Source organism: Bos grunniens, chromosome 12 (genome assembly GCF_055505025.1).
Source record: "Bos grunniens cultivar Pamir isolate PY7600 chromosome 12, Bosgru_T2T1.0, whole genome shotgun sequence".
In the NCBI taxonomy this organism is placed as follows: Eukaryota; Metazoa; Chordata; class Mammalia; order Artiodactyla; family Bovidae; genus Bos; species Bos grunniens.
Window position 1 is genome coordinate 90,870,491 of NC_141176.1, and position 19,461 is coordinate 90,889,951.

Here is a 19,461-nt window from a genome sequence, read left to right on the forward strand (position 1 = left end):
GCCCTGCAGAACGATTACATGGGGAGCAGACAGCAGGATGTAAGTTGCAATGTCCTTGAATTCCTGTCTGATACCAAGGGAATCATGGCAATAAATCGAGCAACAATTAATTCTAGTAATAAATGGTTTTACAGTTCAGTACAATATTAAAATATTTGTTTTGAAGTCTGGCTGGTGTCTGAGGCTTTCTTTCAGAACTCCATTTTATTACAGTCCGCAGTATTTATTTGAAATATTGGAGGGGACCCTGATAGTCATTATTCAAAGTAAATTGCCAAAGTTTACCCTGAACCTTCATTGAGGACAGACCCCTCGGGAACAAGTAACAAAGGTACACGAGAAGACAGACGCCCATAAAAGCTCTGTGCTAATCCCAGATCATAAAACAAAAAGCAAACTTCCGTTTCATGAAAGCAGTTTGATGGGGACATCTCAAGATGCAAAGGGCGGGGGGAGGGTGGTGGGCGAGGTGGCTGTTTACTCCAAGTGGGAGCGGGGGAGAGTCATGGCCCCAAATCTGGCTGGTGGCCCGGAGAGGCTTAGGGAGAAGTAACATTTAGAAACTACTGGAAAGATGGCAAGGGAGAACACAGCCCATATCATCTTGGTACAAAAGAATTAATTTAAATTAGTACCATCCCGCGGGGCCCTTCTCACCAGCTACAGTGATGAGAGACAAAATTGTCAAAATGGTACCGAGAGGCCACTTTATCTAAGAGCAAGATTTGAGCTCTGGGTACCAGTTCCGACTTTAAGAGAGTGAGGCTACAGACATCGGTAACACTCGAGCTGCGGGGAGAGGAGCACAGGTTCTATTATGCATGTGACAGTGAGTGATCCACCCCCTACTCGAGGAAAGGGGAGCCTGGAGCCTCGTGTTAAAAGCCGAAATTGACAGCTCTCACAGAATGCACTGGAATTGGGGGTAAAGATAGAATCTTCCCTCAGGTTCAGGGAAAAAAATAAAAAGCTCTTATTCACATTTTCGATTTACCCATTGACATGAAAATTGCCTGCAAAAAGTAGAAGTCCCGGGGGGACGTGGCTTTTCAACTCAAATCTTCCCCTTCCTGTCTCCTTTCTCAGCTGCCCCGTGCACGCACGTGTGTGTGCCCGTGTGTGCATGTGGGTGTGTTTCTCCAGGAATGATCTTTCTTGACTGCAGGTGGTGACCCCCACCAGCAGGAGGGTTGAAGCCCGTTTCCATCTGCCCCGGACAGGTCTTCTCTCAGAACCTGCGTGGTTTATCCTGTGCAACTGCGCAATCTTTCAAGCATCATGTAAATTGCCTTTCCCTCCGATCCTAGCTCCCAGGAACAAGAAAGGAAGGGTACGAAGAATCGTTTCAACAGGGCCCGAGGCTGTTTTCAGAGAGAAGTCTCTGCATGCAGGGCACAGGAAGACCTGTGTGTGTCAGTTTATTTGGGAAGGCAAATTATATCCGATGTACTTGCAGCTACTTGGTGTGCAAAACACTGTAAAAGCCTGTTGTAAACTTGCTTGTTTAGATCACATATTTCTTTAATCTCACACATGATTACCCACAGTTTGCTCTGTTGATGGGTTTCATCCATTTCCTTAGGTACCTCAACTGATTCCAAGAGAGGCCTGAGAAGGAGCTGGAACCCTCCTTTCCGCTTGCTAAAATGTCACTAACGGAGCCAAGGATTCGGGTCAGAAGGCGCGAGGCTTGATTTTATGTGTCGGCTCGACTGAACCTCAGGACACCTGGACACGTGGTCAAACGTGATGCTGGGTGTGCCTGCGAGGATGTTTCTAGATGAGACGAGCATCTGAACCAGAGGCTGAGAGAAGCAGGTGGACCTCCCTCAGTTCTGACCCGACTCCATCGAGGGGTGGCGCGGTTAGGAGATCGGGTCACCCTGATCAGAAGTGAGGGGTGCCAGAGACGCCAGAGAGAGGGCATTTTCCTCTGACTCCTTTTTTGCTCCATTCTCAATGATGAATTTTTGAGACTGCAAGGAGATCAGACCATTCCATCCTAAAGGAAGTCAACACTGAATATTCATCAGAAGGACTGATGCTAAAGCTGGAGCTCCAACACTTTCGCCACCTGATGTGAAGAGCCGAAGCATTAGAAAAGACAGATGTTAGGAAAGACTGAAGGCAGAAGAAGGAGGCGACAGAGGATGAGGTTGTTGGATGGCATCACCAACTCAATGGACGTGAGTTTGAGCAAGCTCCAGGAGATAGTGAAGGACAGGGAGCTTGGCATGCTGCAGGCCACGGGGTCACAAAGAGTCTGACACGACTGAGCAGCTGAACAACAACAGTGAATGAGTTAATGATATATTATACGCACAGCGAGTCCAGTCTCATATATCATCATTTTCTTCAGCCATCCCAGGGTGCCTTTGATAAGGGCTTTGCCCAGCTCACGGCCCCCATGTAGGGGAGACCGCCAGCATCCCTGAGGTTTGGAGTGTGCTCGTTGCTGCGGATTCTCCCTTCTTTGTCTAAATATCCTTCTTGTTGACCTCATCTGGACACCCTGGTGAAGATACTGATGACATTCCAAGGAACCCCGACATCTTCTGGGGGAACACATCTCCTCTCTAACATGAACTCGCTCTCATTTACAAAAGCATGATCTCATTTAAGGATGGAGTAAGGCTACAAGGAAAGTATATAGAAAAAATTTTTTAAAAGATGAAAAAGAGAAGAAATTGGCAGACAGAGGTGGAGACGATGCTGGGGGCGGAGTGGGGGCATCGTTAATCAAACACCCTGTTACCTGAGGAGGCAGAGCGCTGGCTGCGATGAGCTGTCAGGGTTAACAGTCTGTGGCTTCTCTCTCTCTCTTTTTAATGTTCCTGTGTCTACATCTTAATAGCCAATTCGGATTTCAGCGCATTCAATTTAATCTTCTGACGTGAGTATCGGTCATTAATATGCTACACCTCACTTTATAACCCAGCCAACGGAGGGAGGAAGAGTCAATTTGCTGCCAGAAATGTGAGCGTCAGTGTCACCGTGACAACCTAATGCAAATAGCGGCTGTGACCGCTGCCCAGAGGACATTCAGCACGCACCTGGAGCCCATGGGGCTGCCCGGGGCCTCACCTGACAGGTACAGCCACACCTGGCCCTGTGAGCTAATCGGCGTCCACAGAATCATCTTTCAGTGCTGGAACACATCGGTGAGTGAGCTCCAGTGGGCGATACCCACGGAGCCCTCTCACCAGGTTGGCACTTTTATTATTGATACGTGAAAGGCAGGTAAAAATGGGTGGCATTTCTGGCTTGGACTTATTGCTTTTGGAGGGTTCTGCCTCATCTCAGATGTCCATTCTTGGCTCATTACATCTGGAAACGGTCATTTGCCATTACTGGTCACCATAGTTCCCTTGTGGCTCAGCTGGTAAAGAATCTGCCTAAAATGCAGGAGACCCCAGTTCAATTCCTGGGTCGGGAAGATCCACTGGAGAAGGGATAGGCTACCCACTCCAGTATTCTTGGGCATCCCTGGTGGCTCAGCTGTTAAGAATCTGCCTGCAATGCAGGAGACCTGGGTTTGATCCCTGGGTTGGGAAGATCCCCTGGAGAAGGGAAAGGCTATCCATGCCAGTGTTCTGGCCTGGAGAATTCCATGGACCACATAGTTTATGGGGTCACAAAGAGTCAGACACGTCTGAGTGACTTTCAGTGGCACAGTCTGGATGGCTGTAATGACCCACTTGAGAAAAGGTCTTCCTGTTTAGAGTCAACGGTGGACTGTCTTCAACAATCATAGGTCCACACCTGAAGTGCCTTTCCCTTGGCCCCTTCAGAGAGGCAGGTGTCCAGACCATCAGCCAGGCAGACACAGCCTGGCCTCCAGCAGAGGATCTGCCCGGGAAGCCCACTGCCGCATCCTCGTCCAGCTCTTCACATCCTTCTGTGAACACATAGCTGTGGACCTTTTCCCCAGAGGACAGAAATAATACATTGGTTTTGCGTTCTCACTCGCAGGAGAATGTGATGGCGAGTTGTAGGCTGGTATCTGGTGAGAAAGGCTGAGTTGTGGGCCTTCTCCTTCCACATAATGGGGAGAAAAGGAAGAATCGCAAAGGGTATCGCAGCTGCCCTCAGACTGGCATGTGCTTGTCAATTATGAGAAGGGAAGTAGATTGAAACTGGGGGATTAACTCAAGGGACATCGCTAAATCTCAACAGGTGATCACAGGCACCACATTCAACTGTTCAGAGAAGGATCAGAGGAGGAGGAGAGGGCCAAGTTTTGGGAAAGGAACTGAGTTTTCTTGGTTTCTTCCTTTGTCATTTAGTAAGCCAAGGGACTTGAAGACAACGTCTGAGGGGGTCTCCACCGGGCTGGGAACTGGCTGGCACCCACGCCCAGCTTCTGCAGAATGTGGCATAACTAACAGGTGTGTTTGAAGGTTCAAACACCTCTGTCACAGTCCTTCTGAGCTGAGTTTCTTATGGGCAGAGTCCCATCTGGGACTTTTACCAAACATGATCCCAGCCCCACAGAGAAACAGACCACACACATGTAAGGAGCAAGAATTAAACACAAGTCCTATTCACTTCAGACTCACCCACAAACTGAGATCATGTATTCTGGTGTTCATCTGCTCGTTTTGTTTTTATTATACTGAATTCAATCCCACCACTTGCTTTTTCCTACAAGCTAGTCAGAATCAGCGTTTCCTTTGGGCCCACGCAGGTGTGATCTGAAAGGGGCATCTTGGAAGCCGTGTCCCATTTCAAGAGAGGACACGTCTCCTTGCTTTCTCTTTAGAGTCAAGAGTTATTTCAAAATGTTTCTGAGCTGCTGAGCTTTGGCGGTATATTTTATTTTCTTGAAAACCGATCTTCAAAGTATGGTGGTGGTTTAGTGGCTAAGTCATGGCCAACTCTTTGCCACCCCATGACTGTAGCCCACCAGTTTCCTCTGTCCGTAGGATTTTCCAGGCAAGAATACTGGACTGGGTAGCCATTCCCTTCTGCAGGGGATCAAAGTACAGGCCACTAAAACGATTCTATGGTTTACATATGACAGTACATAGAGGTAAAGCACTCACATTGTGCCTGGAAAAATGTCTGCAAAGAGGGTGGAAGAAATGAAAGACTGACTGTGCAAGTCAAGATCCCAGATGATGATATAAGCACTCAGATGGATGATTATAAACTCTCAGATGGATGACTATAAGCTCTCAGATGGATGACGCTTTCTGTAGAACAGAGGGGAGGATGATAGTCTCCCGGGATGGTGGGGAGGAGGCAATGGGGAGATGAAGGTTGAAGGGCATGAAGTTCTGGGTGTGCAGGATGAATAATACCGGTTTACTGCTCAGTACATGCCTACAGCTAGCAGCATTGTATTGTATACTTGGAACTCGCTAAGGCCATAGGTCTTACGTTTAGTGGTCTTAACACACAGACATACACACTAGCAATAATAATGCAAATAAAGGGGACAAGAAGAAGCTTTGGGGGGCAATGGAGCTGTCCATGGCCTTGATGGTGGTAATGGTTTCACTGGCGTGTATTTATCCCCAAAGTCATTAAGTTGTATATGTTAAATATCTACAGTTGTATATATTAAATCACCTCCATAGAGTGATTTGAAAAAAAGAGGATGAGAGAGGAAAATGGCAGGCTGTGATTTGGTGGGTTCTGGAGGCTGGAGACGAACACAGCCTTGCAAGTGGTGGGTGCTGTGTCACGTAGGAACCTGCAGACGATGAAATGCTGATATCCTGAGACACTAAGGTAGGACAAGAGAAAAAACCGAACAAGATGTGTGTACCCATTTTTCTGCCGGCCAGTACCCAAGGCAACAAATGATGTGACTTTGAGGTCATCATTTAAGATGGTAATTGTGATCTTACAAATGACACGGTGCTTCAGACTGGTGGGATTTATTATGGAACTTGGTGACAAAGGGTACTCAGTCTTAAAAAGAAGCAGGGCTCCATACTAGTGTGGGTTGAATGGTTTCCTTGGAAAGGATATGTTGAAATATTCAAACCGCCAGCACCTGTAAATGTAACTTTATTTGGGAATAAGATTTTTGCAGATGTGATCCTCTTGAGATGAGATCAGCGGGGTGGACTCCGAATCCAACAGGATGATGTCCTCACAGAGAGAAGAGGCAGAGGCACGCGTGGGGCCATGTGACGTCAGGGACTGACGCCGCTGTGAGCCAACGGACACCAAGGAACAGCCCCACCGGAAGACAGAAGAGACAAGGAAGACTGTTTCCTTGGTTTCAGAGGGAGCGTGGCCCTGCCAATGTCTGGATTCGGGCCTTCTGGCCTCCAGAACTATGGTGCAAGACGTTTCTGTGATTTTAAGCCGCTCAGCCTGTGGTCCTTGGTGACGAGAGCCGTAACGGACTAATACGCCCATAAGGAAGACGGAGCTGTGCTTTGAGAAACACTGCAAACCCAAGGGTTGGGTGGACAGGCTCTTGGTGTAGATCAAAGGCCATCTTAATATGTCAGAGAGCACACACAAATCACCCACTGGATGAAAGAGAAGAGAAAACTTGAGGCTGTGATTGCAGTTTAGCTTTTAAGTTTCACACAGAGGCGAAATAAAGAGATGGGTGGACAGTTCAACTCCCCAGAGCTGTCGGGCTGAACACAGAGGATGTGACCAGACAGTCATCTTTCATCGTACTGATGAGTCCTCACCCTGATTTTAGAAAAGACATTGGCAGCGACTACTATTTGATAGAGGGGAAGAACTGGATGCTCTGGGCGGTGGTGGTTTGGTGGTTTAGTTGCTAGGTCATGTCCAACTCTTGTGACCACATGGACTGTAGCCCACCAGGTTCCTCTGCCCAAGGGAATCTCCAGGAAAGAATACTGGAGTGGGTTGCCATTTCCTTCTCCAGGGAATCTTCCCGACCCAGGAAATGAAGCTGGCTCTCCTGCATTGCAGACAGACTCTTTACCAACTGAGCTATGTGGGAAGCCCAGGACCCTGGGAGCAGAGACCAAAAAAAAAAAAAAAAAAGGTTCTTCAAAGTCACATGTGTATCAATGTGTGTGGGGGTGCTCGGCTGTGTCTGATTCTTGGCAACCCCATGGACTGTAACCGGTCAGTCTTCTCTGTCTATGGGATTTGCCCAGCAAGAACGCTGGAGTGGGTTGTCACGCCCTCCTCCAGGGGATCTTCCCGACCCAGGAATCAAACCCGAGTCTCCTGCATTGGCAGGTGGATTCTCTGCCACTAGCACATCCTAGGAAGCCAGATGTATCAAAAAGGCAGTTTGAAAGTTTCTGACAGTAGGTAGATACAAAGAAACGAGACTTGAAAGAGGACCCTGATTCAAACAAAGAAACATGGAATGTATCTGAAACGTGAAACTGACTGACAGGTGTCCGTCAGACAGACGATCTACAGGCTCAGATTCCTTGCAGTTGTGGATGTGATTTTACAAAACGGAATATAACCAGAGAGAAGTGTGGGAGAGAGAGGGGGACCTCTGGAACGTGGCCACCAGGCTAACGTGCCGAAGAGCTGGAGCTACCAAATGTTACCAGGCAACAGAGCAGCCTTCTAGCCGTAACCCGAATAAAGCACAGAAGCAGGAAGACAGACCGGGCGGCAGAGAAGAACCCGGGCTCTGAAAATGGTCAGATCTGGGTTTGACTCCTGGCTTTTTCCATCTCATCTGTGATGAACTTGGGTAGGTGTGGAGCCTACGTGTATTGTGGCTTGATCATGGTTTTCACTTATGAAATGCTGATGATAAGCACAGGATGGATGTGAATGAAGCAGGTTTGGTGCAGCACGTGGTCTGTGCAAGATATCATGCCTAGCGCCATTATTTTATTTATGTGTTATTGAAGCATAATTGATTTACAACTGTTCAGGTGTACAGCAAGTGATTCAGTTATACATACACAGGTATCCTTTTTCAGGTTCTTTTCCACTACAGGTTATTACAAGATATTGAACATAGCTCCCTGTGCTACACAGTAGGACCTTGTTGCTTATCAGTTTTATATATAGTGGTGTATATCTGTTAATCCCAAATTCCTGATTCATTCCCCCCTCTTCCCCTCTGGTAACCGTGAGTTTGATTTCTATGTCTGTGAGGCTATTTCTGTTTTGTAAATAAGCTGATTTGTATCATTTTTTTTCAGATTCCACATATCAGTGATATACATGATACGTGGCCTTTCTAATTTACTTCACTTAGTATGAGAATCTCTACATACATCCATCGATGTTATTACAAATGGCATTGTTTCATTCTTTTTATGACTGAGTAATGTTCCATTACTCAGTGTATATGTACTGTGTATATGTACCACATTTTCTTTATCATCCATCTGTTGTTGGACACTTAGGTTGCTTCCATGTCTTGGCCATTATAAATAGTGCAGATATGAACACTGGGGTGAACGTATCTTTTCAAATTAGAGTCTTCATCTTTTCTGAGTATGTGCCCAGAATTAGGATTGTTAGATCATATCAGAACTCTGTTTTTAGTTTTTTAAGAAATCTTCATACTGTTCTCCATTATGGCTGCACTAATTTACATTCCCACCAACGGTTATAGGATTTCCTTCTCTATAACCATTATTAATTAGAATCATTTAAAATATGTCTTGAGAACATTTAAAATAGGGAAGCATAAGTTTTTTTAAAAAAGTAAACTATAAAATAGGAAGTTATTACATATAAACATATAAAATGTTATATATATATATATGTTTTTATATACATAAAACTTTTCCTGGATTTGTGAAGTACAGCTGAAGATTAAAAGTTGTACCTGTTTAAGGATTATAGCTTAATGATTGACAGACATGGACTCAACATATCCATCAAAATGGTGGTTTTAAAACATTTGCTTTGTTGGTAAAAATAGACTGGAACTTACTTGGAGAGAAGAATCATATCCTAGGAAGAACAGTTGAAAACGAGGATGTTTGAAAAGGCAAAAAGGAGATGAGAAGGACCTCCAAGGGGGTGACTCTGGTTTTGTGGGCTGCAGTGAAGTTGCAGGGGTCAGCTTGCAGGTCAGGAAGGGTCAGGAGCTTGTGATGCTTGTCTGAGTTTCCTGAAGGAGGAGCCATCCCTCTAAGGAGCTCCTGCGATGCCCAGCCCCACACTACACAAGCTCTAGGCACCATCTGGTCTGATGCATCCATCCCTTTGTGGGGCTGAGGTTTCTCTCCAAAGAGAAGAATCCTGGAGGACTGGAGAATCTCGTAAAAACCCCTTGTATAGAAAACCCCAGCATAAAATGGTAACAAAATCGGAGAATCTGTACTATCCATTCAAACTCCCTGGGCTCTGACCTCCATGATCCAGTCCAGGAGGGCAGAAGGGAATGAAGAGCATTGAAGAGCAGGGACCCCGGAGCCTGGTGGGTGTGGGGGTCAGTGCAGGAGTGGGCCCTCAGGAGACCATGCCGGGGTGCACACACCCATCCCAGGGGCCGGGATACAGCGTGGAAGGAAAGCACTTCCTGTGGGCAGCTCCACGCACGGGTCCTTCAGACTTTGTACTCTTGGGGGGAGGAGAAGGAGAGAACATAGATTCTAGAATTGTTGTTGTTGTTCAGTCGCCAAGTCAGGTCCTCCTCTCCGTGACCCATGCACAGCAGCACACCAGGCTTCCCTGTCCCTGACCGTTTCCCGAAGTTTGCCCAAGTTTGTGTCCACCTAGTAGGTGATGTCATCCAACCATCTCATCCTCTAGAATTTTTAAAAAATGATTATTTACATAAAGGAAATAACATCTTTCAGGAAATACATGGATCGGGGTTTTTTTTTTTCGCCTTTCCATTTCTTTATTGCCCTTTTTTCCCCTCGTGCTTCAGCCAGATATCCGACCCTTCATGACCAAAATCTCCTGGAACACATGTGGGCTTTTGTTCTCCTTGTGGTTTGCTTTCCTTGTCCAGAGAGACAAGACTTGGGGACCGAGGCTGGGGAGGCGGGGGATGTGGTAGCAAAGGGAGAAGGGCCGCTTCTGCCTTGGCCCCAAGGATGAGGCTGAGCAACCATTTCTCGAGTGTTTCCGTCGACCTAGGACCCTAACGCGCTCTCCTCGCCCGGCCCACTCCCTCTGCTCTTTCCGCTTGTGCTCCATTCCCTAAGTCACAGGGGCCTGCCTGGGTCGGCCCACAGATTTCTTCCTTCTTTTTTTTTCCTTTAAGAATTTCATTCTTCGCTTATTTCTTTTTTTTTAATATTTATTTGACTGCCCGAGGTCTCCATTTCGACATGTGGAATCTTTCATTGTGGCATGCAGGATGTAGTTCCCTGACCCGGAATCAAACCCAGGCCCCCTGCATCGGGAGCTGGCAGTCTTGGCCGCTGGATGGCCAGGTAAGTCCCACAGAGGTGTCTTTATTGCCATCATCTGTGTCCACGGCAGGCTTCCTTCCTGCTTTACGTACTGAGAAGGTCAGCTGTACCTATACTTCTGGTGACTCTCAGCCAGAGGAAAGAAATAGTTTTCTTATGTGACTTATTAATATAAAGTGGCCCTCAATTACAATTCCTTAAGCTTTAGAAGTGTTCTGAAGCAAGCAGATTCTGCTGTCCAATACAGAAAAAATAAAATTGGAAAATATTTGTGTAATCTTCCAAGTAGAAGACATGCACTTGGCTATGTCATTCAGCACATCTGTGGATAAAAAACAAAAGTCTGTCTCTTTTGTTATAATCTCCCTGTGTTCTTGGGCTTCCCTGACAGCTCAATTGGAAAAGAATCCGCCCGCAAGGCAGAAGTCCCCAATTCGGTTCCTGGGTAGGGAAGATCCCCTGGAGAAGGGATAGGCTCCCCACTCTAGTATTCTTGGGCTTCCCTGGTGGCTCAGCTGCTTAAGAATCCACCTGCAATGCGGGACACTTGGGTTCAATCCGTGGGTTGGGAAGATCCCCTGGAGAAGGGAAAGGCTACCCACTCCCGTCTTCTGGCCTACTATTCTTAGGCTACTCTGAGGATGTGACGGTGTTTTGTTTTTATTTTTGCAAACCGGGTGTAACAGCCTTTCCATCTGTGGTTGCCATGGTTAATTCTTATTCCCACAAGGAGAAAATGCAGGGAGAGAAAACTGACATCCCCTTAGACCATTCTGGGAGTCGACGTGCATAAAATAATCTACTGACTGGAAAACAGAAGAGGGTGAAAGAAATACCTCAAGTTTTGATTACAGATGTACATATTGTTACTGACCTGTGGGTACAGACATAGCCACCCCGGTCTGACTCCAAGTATTACACAAAACCCTTCAAAACTGTAAAGGCCCCAATGCACACAGCTCTCTTGCCACTGACCTTTCATGTTGAAAGATGTGACTATCTCCTGTGCTTCCGGTCTCCTTTGCAAACCTGTTTATCAAATGTATGGAACATTTTTGTTTATGATGGCTTATGATTAATCATTCACCAAGGACATGGGCCCTTTGTACCTATTACTGGTGTGCATTTGTTTGGACTGCGTTTGACCCTTTGTACCCAAGTGGCCTGTGTAAGAACCTTTTGAAAACAATCCACCTGGTTAAATGTGTTTATGGTACTTGCGGAAATCCTCTGGCTCTGTAGCCATCACATTTCTGCTAGGTAAGGGAACCAAAATGACAATTTCACTCTCAAAATCAAGTTGACTGTTATATCAAGACAAACACATTCATCCTGGGTTCCTTGGAAGCATTCTGGGGTGAAATCCTAAACACTATTTTGAGCAACAGATGGCCAATTTGTGACCAAGGGGTGTTATATAAAGCACGCCTCTTTGCAGAAAACAAGAGTCTCAGATCTGTCCTCGTCTCTGCTCTGTGCTTGACGATCAAAGTTCTCTGCAGGTACTTCTCAGAGGAGTTCGTCTCCCCACCTGATGCCCCAGAGACGGGAGGGTCTCCACTTCCAAAGCCACAGGTCAAACGGAAGAACGGAATGTGTCCTGTGCAAGTTTAATCATTCACCCTTCAGACACCCCTTAGAGGAGTCATGCCTCAGTGTTCCTCTCCTGTCCTCCACGCGGGCAGTCCGCAAACAGTCATCGCAAGGCTACCTGTGTGAAGGGAGTCACGTGCAGAAATCAACCAGGATGGTCTGTGAATTCCAGGAATACATTGTCTCGCACCGGGCACGGACTTGCCTCATGGAACTTCAAATCAAAGTCGGTAATGTGTGCGCCGCGTGTCTGAGACAGAGGAGAATGGCCAAGAGCTCACAGGAGGGTGATATGCTTGTACAATAAGTCCCCTACAGACAAACCTTCAAGTTGCAGACTTTCAGCGATGCAAACCTGCACTCCATCGGCGTCAGGAGTGAGTCAAATTGCAGCTTCCCCCTACCTCTGTCTCCCACTTCTGACGCTCCTTCAGCTCAGCCCTCTCCCTCCTCCCTTCAGGAACTCTCCTCGCCTGCTCGCTCGGGGCCAGCCCCTGTGCGCCAGCCGTTGTACACGACTACTGTGCGTTTCAAGACCTTGTGCTCTAAGATGAAAACGGACTTAACTTTTTGTGTTTGTTTTTATGTATTATTTGTGTGAAACATATTAGAAACCTGTTACAGTACTGTACGGGCTTCCCTGATAGCTCAGGTGGTAAGGAAGCCACCTGTAATTCAGGAGACCCTGGTTCTATTCCTGGGTCAGGAAGATCCGCTGGAGAAGGGATAGGCTACCCACTCCAGGATTCTTGGGCTTCCCTTGTGGCTCAGCTAGTAAAGAATCTGCCTACAATTCAAGAGACCTAGGTTCGATCCCTGGGTTGGGAAGATCCCCTGGAGAAGGGATAGGCTACCCACTCCAGGATTCTGGCCTGGAGAAGTCCATGGACTGTCTAGTCCGTAAGGTTGTGAAGAGTTGAACACGACTGAGTGACTGTCTCACACACACACACACACACACTACTGTATAGGCAGTTGTGTTAGCTGCATAACCAGGCTAGCTTTGTTGAACTTATGAAGGCATGCTGGGAATCAAAGTCCTTCATATGCTCGGGACTGTAATCTGTTACCCAGAGGCCATTTTACAGAATAAGTAGATCTAGAGTAGTGGAATGACTTGTGCATCCTGATGGGAAGAAAGTGCCAGGATTAGGAATTGGAGGCTGTAAAATCAGAGGGTCGAGAATTTAACTAGAGAGTTTGGCTAGATGGGAGGTCATGAACTGAATTAGCTGGAGGTGAGAATAGAGGTGATGGGGGTCTCATATTTATTATGACTTAAGATGAGCTGTCTGGCAACCCACTCCAGTATTCTGGCCTGGAGAATTCCATGGACAGAGGAGCCTGGTGGGCTGCAGTCCATGGGGTTGCAAAAAGTCAGACTGAGTGACTCAGCACACACAAGACGAGCAGTCGCAGGGTGAGAAACAAAACTGATCAAGCAAGACTGCAACAGCCATTTAAAGTCTAGAAGTAGGAGATCTATCACGCTGTATAGTTTTCTATCTATAAAATGCTCTGTGATACTAATATTGCAATATAATTATATCTAAGTTTAACTCAAGAGTCTCCCCACGAGTCTGACATATGCACTTATTACTTCATCTCAGAATGTGCTGGTCCATGTCAATAAACCCATAAGAAATTCTAAAAATGTTTAAACATCGGTTGATTTGACCATCATTTCTGCCCTCCTGGGCTATGAACCTTGACCTCATAAGTAGATGCTGCTGAAGCCGGCAGCTGGTGTGAACTGATACATTGCGTGTCAGTTATTTTAGAGAAAGTCCAATGAGGATCTTCCTGTTCTTTAAATCAATACATGAACAGATTCTGAGAACTATAAACTTTCCCAGTTCAATAACATGAGGGAAGCATGCTGACCTTTAATGCTTAAAAATATTTTCAAAAAGGCAAGTGACCTGAAAAATTATGGGAAACTCAAATAATGAAGAGTGTGGTAATAGTCAGAAACCACATTCCCCTTGATTTCCTTCCCCCCGAAAACAATAAGCATTTCCCTACTGGGGAAAGTTTAAAATCCTTGTATTACTGAGGGACATTGGTTTTCCTTGGTGTGAGGGAAAACCAATAGTTAGAGATTGGTGAAAAGTCCCACGTTGATTCAATGTAACTTTAATTCCTATAAAGGCATTTTCTAATCACATGATATAACTGAGAGATAGGTTTCACTCCAGAATAAGGAGTCTGCAGTATATTACCAGGAGACGTTGTTCTTGCTTTTGGTTTCAGGGGTGGCAGCCTGTCCACAGTGCCATCAAGTCTGAAATTCTTAGCATAACTGATGAAGGAATTAGGAAACAACAGAACACTTTGGCAGGTGTGTGTGTGCACTCAGTCATGGCCAACTTTTTTGCACCCCCATGGACTCCTCTACCCATGGAATTTTCCAGGCAATAACCTGGAGTGGGTAGCCATTCCCTTCTCCAGAGGATCTTCCCGATCCAGGGATCAGACCCAGCGATTAAACCCATGTCTCCTGCGGCTCCTGAATTGGAAGGTAGATTCTTTACCACTGAGCCACCTGGGAAGCCTATCTTGGTACACACTCTGCCCGTAAACCAGACCACAAATATTTGTGGATCATTTCATTTCTTAAAAATGTTTCAGAATTCCAACTCCATTACAGTGAAGGCAAGTGAAAGCGAAAGTGTTAGTCACTCAGTTGTGTCCGACTCTTTTCGACCCATGGACTGTAGCCCGCCAGGCTCCCCTGTCTGTGCAATTCTCCAGGCACGAATACCGGAGTGGGTTGCCATTTCCTTCTCCAGGGATCTTCCCAACCCAGGGCTGGAACACTGGTCTCCCACATTGGAAGCGGGTTCTTTACCGTCTGAGCCACCAGCAAAGCCCACACTGAAGGCAAAGGAGAAACTGATTTTAGAAGCCCACTGGGGATCTGCTCAGATAACCACTTGCACACACTCTACACCTCTCCATTCACATGTGCACTGCTTCCTGCATGCTTTCATGAAGCATTTCCCAGCATCTACTACATTCTGAAATCGGTGATTCTTTAAGATTGTATTATCTCAGAGATAAAGGGATATTTTATTGCCGGTTGAAGGTGCTCCCTCAGAAAGTGATAACCCATTTAATCTCTCCTTCAGCTAACGTGTCATCCATGCCCCGGAAAATACAAAGACAAATAAAAGACGCTCCCTCAGAGAACTAGCTCTCTGGTCTCATCTCCAACCCAGAGTCTCACAAGCGCAGTCTGACTCTATAAGTTTCTGTATTTATCATCACTCAGAATGTGTTTGAATAAGACCATCTGTGAAAGCATTGCAAAAACATATCTATTATCATTCTGATTCATTTTATGGATGATTCCCTTCGGATGTTTGAAAACATGAAACTCTAACACATGTGACAAAAATCACTTCTTATTGCTTTGTTGTCTTTGTTTATTTTTTAAAAGGTTTTATTTTATCTTCAGGCTATAGTACATCTCAAAACAACTAGTTAAATCTTGATCATTTACAGGAATTCACAGGCACGCGGGCCTGGACTCTAGAAAGCCACTCAGAAAGATTTTTGATAACCGCTTTACTGAAATATAATTCACAGACTCCAAGTTCACTCTTTTAAAGTGTGTAATTCGGTGGGTTTTAGTATAGTCACGGAGTTGGGAAATTGTCACCATGTAATTGTCATCACCCCGAAATAAAACACGTCACAGTCACAATCCATTTCCCTCCAAAGTCTTCCCAAGCTCTTGGCAACCACTAACCCACTTCCCGTGCCCACGGATATGTCTGCTCTGAACATATCATGTAAATGGGCTCGCACAGTATCCAGCCTGCCGTTACCGCTTCTTTCAGTGGGCATAATGCCTTCAAGGTCATCTATGTTGTATCAAGTATCAGAACTTCTTTCTTTTTATAAAATATCGAGTATTCATTGTGCAAATACACCACATTCTGTTTATCCATCCATCTGTTGGGGAATACTGGGGTTGTTTCCAACTTGACTATTATGAATAATGCTGATAGGAACTTTTGTGTACAGTTTTGCCTGGATGTAAGTTTCCAGTTCTCATGGGTGTTGGCCTAGGGGTAGGATTGCTGGGCCAAAAGGCATGTATAGACTTTCGAGGAACTGCCAAATTGTTCCCCAAAGTGACTGCACCATTTTACATTCCTGACCGCAGTGGACGAGAGTTCCGATTTCTCCATGTCCTCACCAATGCTCGTTTCAGAAAGATTTTTGTCCTGGCATATGAAGAATGTGTCTTTATTTCTCAGAATTTATTTCAAAGAATAGGGCGAAGGGATGTGATAACCATCTTCTTCAGGGGAGGTGAGAAATGGTCTCTTTTTCCCAGTGCTGACAGCTTCTCAAAACCCTGGCCACTCTGCAGGATAGGATTCCAGGAACGAGATTCCTTGTAGCATGTGTCCACTCTTTGAGGCAGAGTCATTCTCTCTCAAGCTTTCCCTGACCCAGTAAGGATCATCACAGCAAATGGTCAATGGCTCTGCAGACAAAGAAGATACTGTGCAGGCAGGTAGCAATCAAGAGAGACATATTCTTCAGGGCTCAGAGGCTGAAGAACTCGTGATTTGTCTCCATTTCATAAAGATGACTTATATAGATCTTAATTGGAAATTTTAATTTTCTCATGATTACAATTTTTCTTTTATGAAGCAAGTGCCCAGATGTCTGATAACGGTTTTATGTGGTTAGTGGCCAAATATTTCCATTAGGTACATTCCCCAGGCAAAATAAAGATACCCAGCATAATTCACAAGGATGGAATTCGAGCTGGCCGGAAGGACCAACGCTGAGCCTTCAGCCATTTGTTACAAGGTGTTCAGTCCGCTCCCCTTCTTAAAGTTAGCAAAGACTGCAAGTGACCTGCAAATGCTTGAAACGCTATTAAAATGCAGTCATTACATGTTATAATGTGCTTTAGAGAAAGGGTTTTACCCACTCCAGTATTCTTGGACTTCCCTTGTGGCTCAGCTGGTAAAGAATCTGCCTTCAGAGCAGAAGACCTGGGTTCGATCCCTGGGTTGGGAAGATCCCCTGGAGAAGGGAATGGCTACATACTCCAGTATTCTGGCCTGGAGAATTCCATGAACTGTGTAGTCCATGGGGTTGCAAAAAGTCAGGCACAACTGAGCGACTGGTGGTGCTAGTCTAAGTAAACAGCCAGCGGAAGTGCGTGGCTGTGACCGTGCGCGTGTGACCGTGAGCCTGGTCCTACTAGATTAGGTGCAGGCTCTTAGGTAGATTATGTTGGGAGGGAGACATCCCATGTTGCTACTGGAGACTGTTAAATCACACATATACACAGGCGTGCACATGCATGCACACACACACACGTGTGCACACGTGTCAGTACACGGTGGCGGACAACACCATGTGTAGGATCTAATTCCCACACGCTCACGTCATGAAGTGCTTTGTAGGCCCCAGCACGTTTTAGCACCTCAGAAATGTTTACTAAGTGATTTAAGATAGCTGCTAAAACCACTGGATTATACAGATCTCGGAAGTATTCCTTTCCCCTGTGTTGTTAGCTTTTCAATCTCGTTACCCTAGATATTGAGTCAATGTCAGGGTCTGTTGCTGATGGATTTTTTTCCTGAATGGAATAGGGGGCGAGAGAAAAGGTTTCAGTTTATCTCCAGAGACTCTAGTTTCTTCTGCTTTTACCTGAAGGACACTGTCTCCATCCTCTGTCTCCTACGGTTGACCTAGATCTTTCCATTAGAAGGAACAAGCCTAGCAAGTCACTGTCTTACTCGCTCATAATCTCGACCACAGCTCTGCTTGGTACAAGATCACAGCTAGAACCACCAAATGGCCTCAACTCCAGGCTTAGAATCGGGGGAACGTTGGACGTGACTTCACCTTGCCCTGACCACCTTCTAAGAAGACAGCCCAAGCATCTGAGCGTCTAGTCCTCTGTGAGGCCTCTAAGCAGAACTGCACGCCCGTTCCCTTCTCAGGGGTCTCCCTCTGCTCTCACCAGCTTTCCAGCCCCCCACCTCTCTCCAGAAGGGAAGCTGCGGGCCAAAGCTTGGGTCTTGACCGTCTGTGCATCTCCATGGCCTGCCATAAATCGGTGTTTGATGGGTGTGGGACTGCTGGTCGCCACCATCCCCTAAGTCCCCTGCAAGATGAAGAAGGCTGTGAGCATACCCACTGGGCTGGGCACCGAGGCTGTCAGGGGAGCGGAGGCGAGCTGCCTCCCGGCTGGGCACGAGAGCTAAGGTGACGGAAGACAGGCGAGCCAGGGAAAGGCACAGGAGCTGGTCCGCGTCTGTGAGGCCCCGCAGAAAACACGAAGACTCAGAGGAGGCGCAAAGCCTCCCTGTCCATACACCAGGCTGAACAAAGACAGACCCTTGAGGAAAAGTGACTGAAACACACGGGGACCAAAGGACAGCTTAGACTTACTCTAGCGAGATCTATTTGCACAGATTTCCCTGCCTCCATCCCCAACACTGGTCAGAAGAGTGTGTCTCCCCTCCTGGTACAAGGAGGACACCTTCCACGCGGCACTTTTATCTCCTGGCTTTAGGAAGGCAGGGGAAATGGAGCACCCTTGTTACACCTGCTGTTTTTCAAGCTCCTTTACCTCAAAAAAGCATATTTTCAGGTGACACATTCTGTTACCCTTCATTTATTTATTTACACAGATGATGTCCATCCCCTTCATAAGGCTCCTTCAAAGAAATAAATGAATTGTGTGTGTGTAAGAGATATTACTTTGCCAACAAAGGTCCATCTAGTCAAGGCTATGGTTTTTCCAGTGGTCATGTATGGATGTGAGAGTTGGACTGTGAAGAAAGCTGAGTGCTGAAGAATTGATGCTTTTGAACTGTGGTGCTGGAGAAGACTCTTGCGAGCCCTTGGACTGCAAGGAGATCCAACCAGTCCATCCTAGAGGAGACCAGTCCTGGGTGTTCATTGGAAGGACTGATGCTGAGGCTGAAACTCAATACTTTGGCCACCTCATGCAAAGAGTTGACTCATTGGAAAAGACCCTGATGCTGGGAGGGATTAGGGGCAGGAGGAGAAGGGGACGACAGAGGATGAGATGGTTGGATGGCATCACCGACTCAATGCACATGAGTTTAGGTGAACTCCAGGAGTTGGTGATGGACAGGGAGGCCTGGCGTGCTGCAATTCATGGGGTCGAAAAGAGTCAGACACAACTGAACAACTGAACTGAACTGAATTGAGAACAATCCCTTGCATTTAATAAATGCTGCTGCTGCTGCTAAGTCACTTCAGTCATGTCTAACTCTGTGCGACCCTATAGACAGCAGCCCACCAGGCTCTGCTCTCCCTGGGATTCTCCAGGCAAGAGTACTGGAGTGGGTTGCCATTGCCTTCTCCATTAATAAATGCTATGTAAGTATTTAATAAATTTAATAAATGCTTCCCAGGTGGCCCTGGGCTTCCCTGGGCTCAGACGGTGAAGAAGCTGCCTGCCATGTGAGACACCCAAGTTTCATCCCTGGGTCAGAAAGATCCCCTGGAGAAGTAAATGGCCACCTACTCCAGTATACTTGCCTGGAGAATTCCA

The 19,461-nt window shown here is 46.4% G+C and overlaps 1 long non-coding RNA gene across 1 annotated transcript; it reads right to left on the reverse strand.

The window, feature by feature from the left end:
• Positions 1-10,168: 10,168 nt before the first annotated feature.
• On the reverse strand, positions 10,169-12,252 carry LOC147362066 (uncharacterized). The gene is made up of 2 exons (XR_015138462.1): positions 11,277-12,252; positions 10,169-10,623 (listed from the first exon to the last, which is right to left on the reverse strand). It is a non-coding gene; the product is annotated as an uncharacterized LOC147362066 (long non-coding RNA).
• Positions 12,253-19,461: the final 7,209 nt, after the last annotated feature.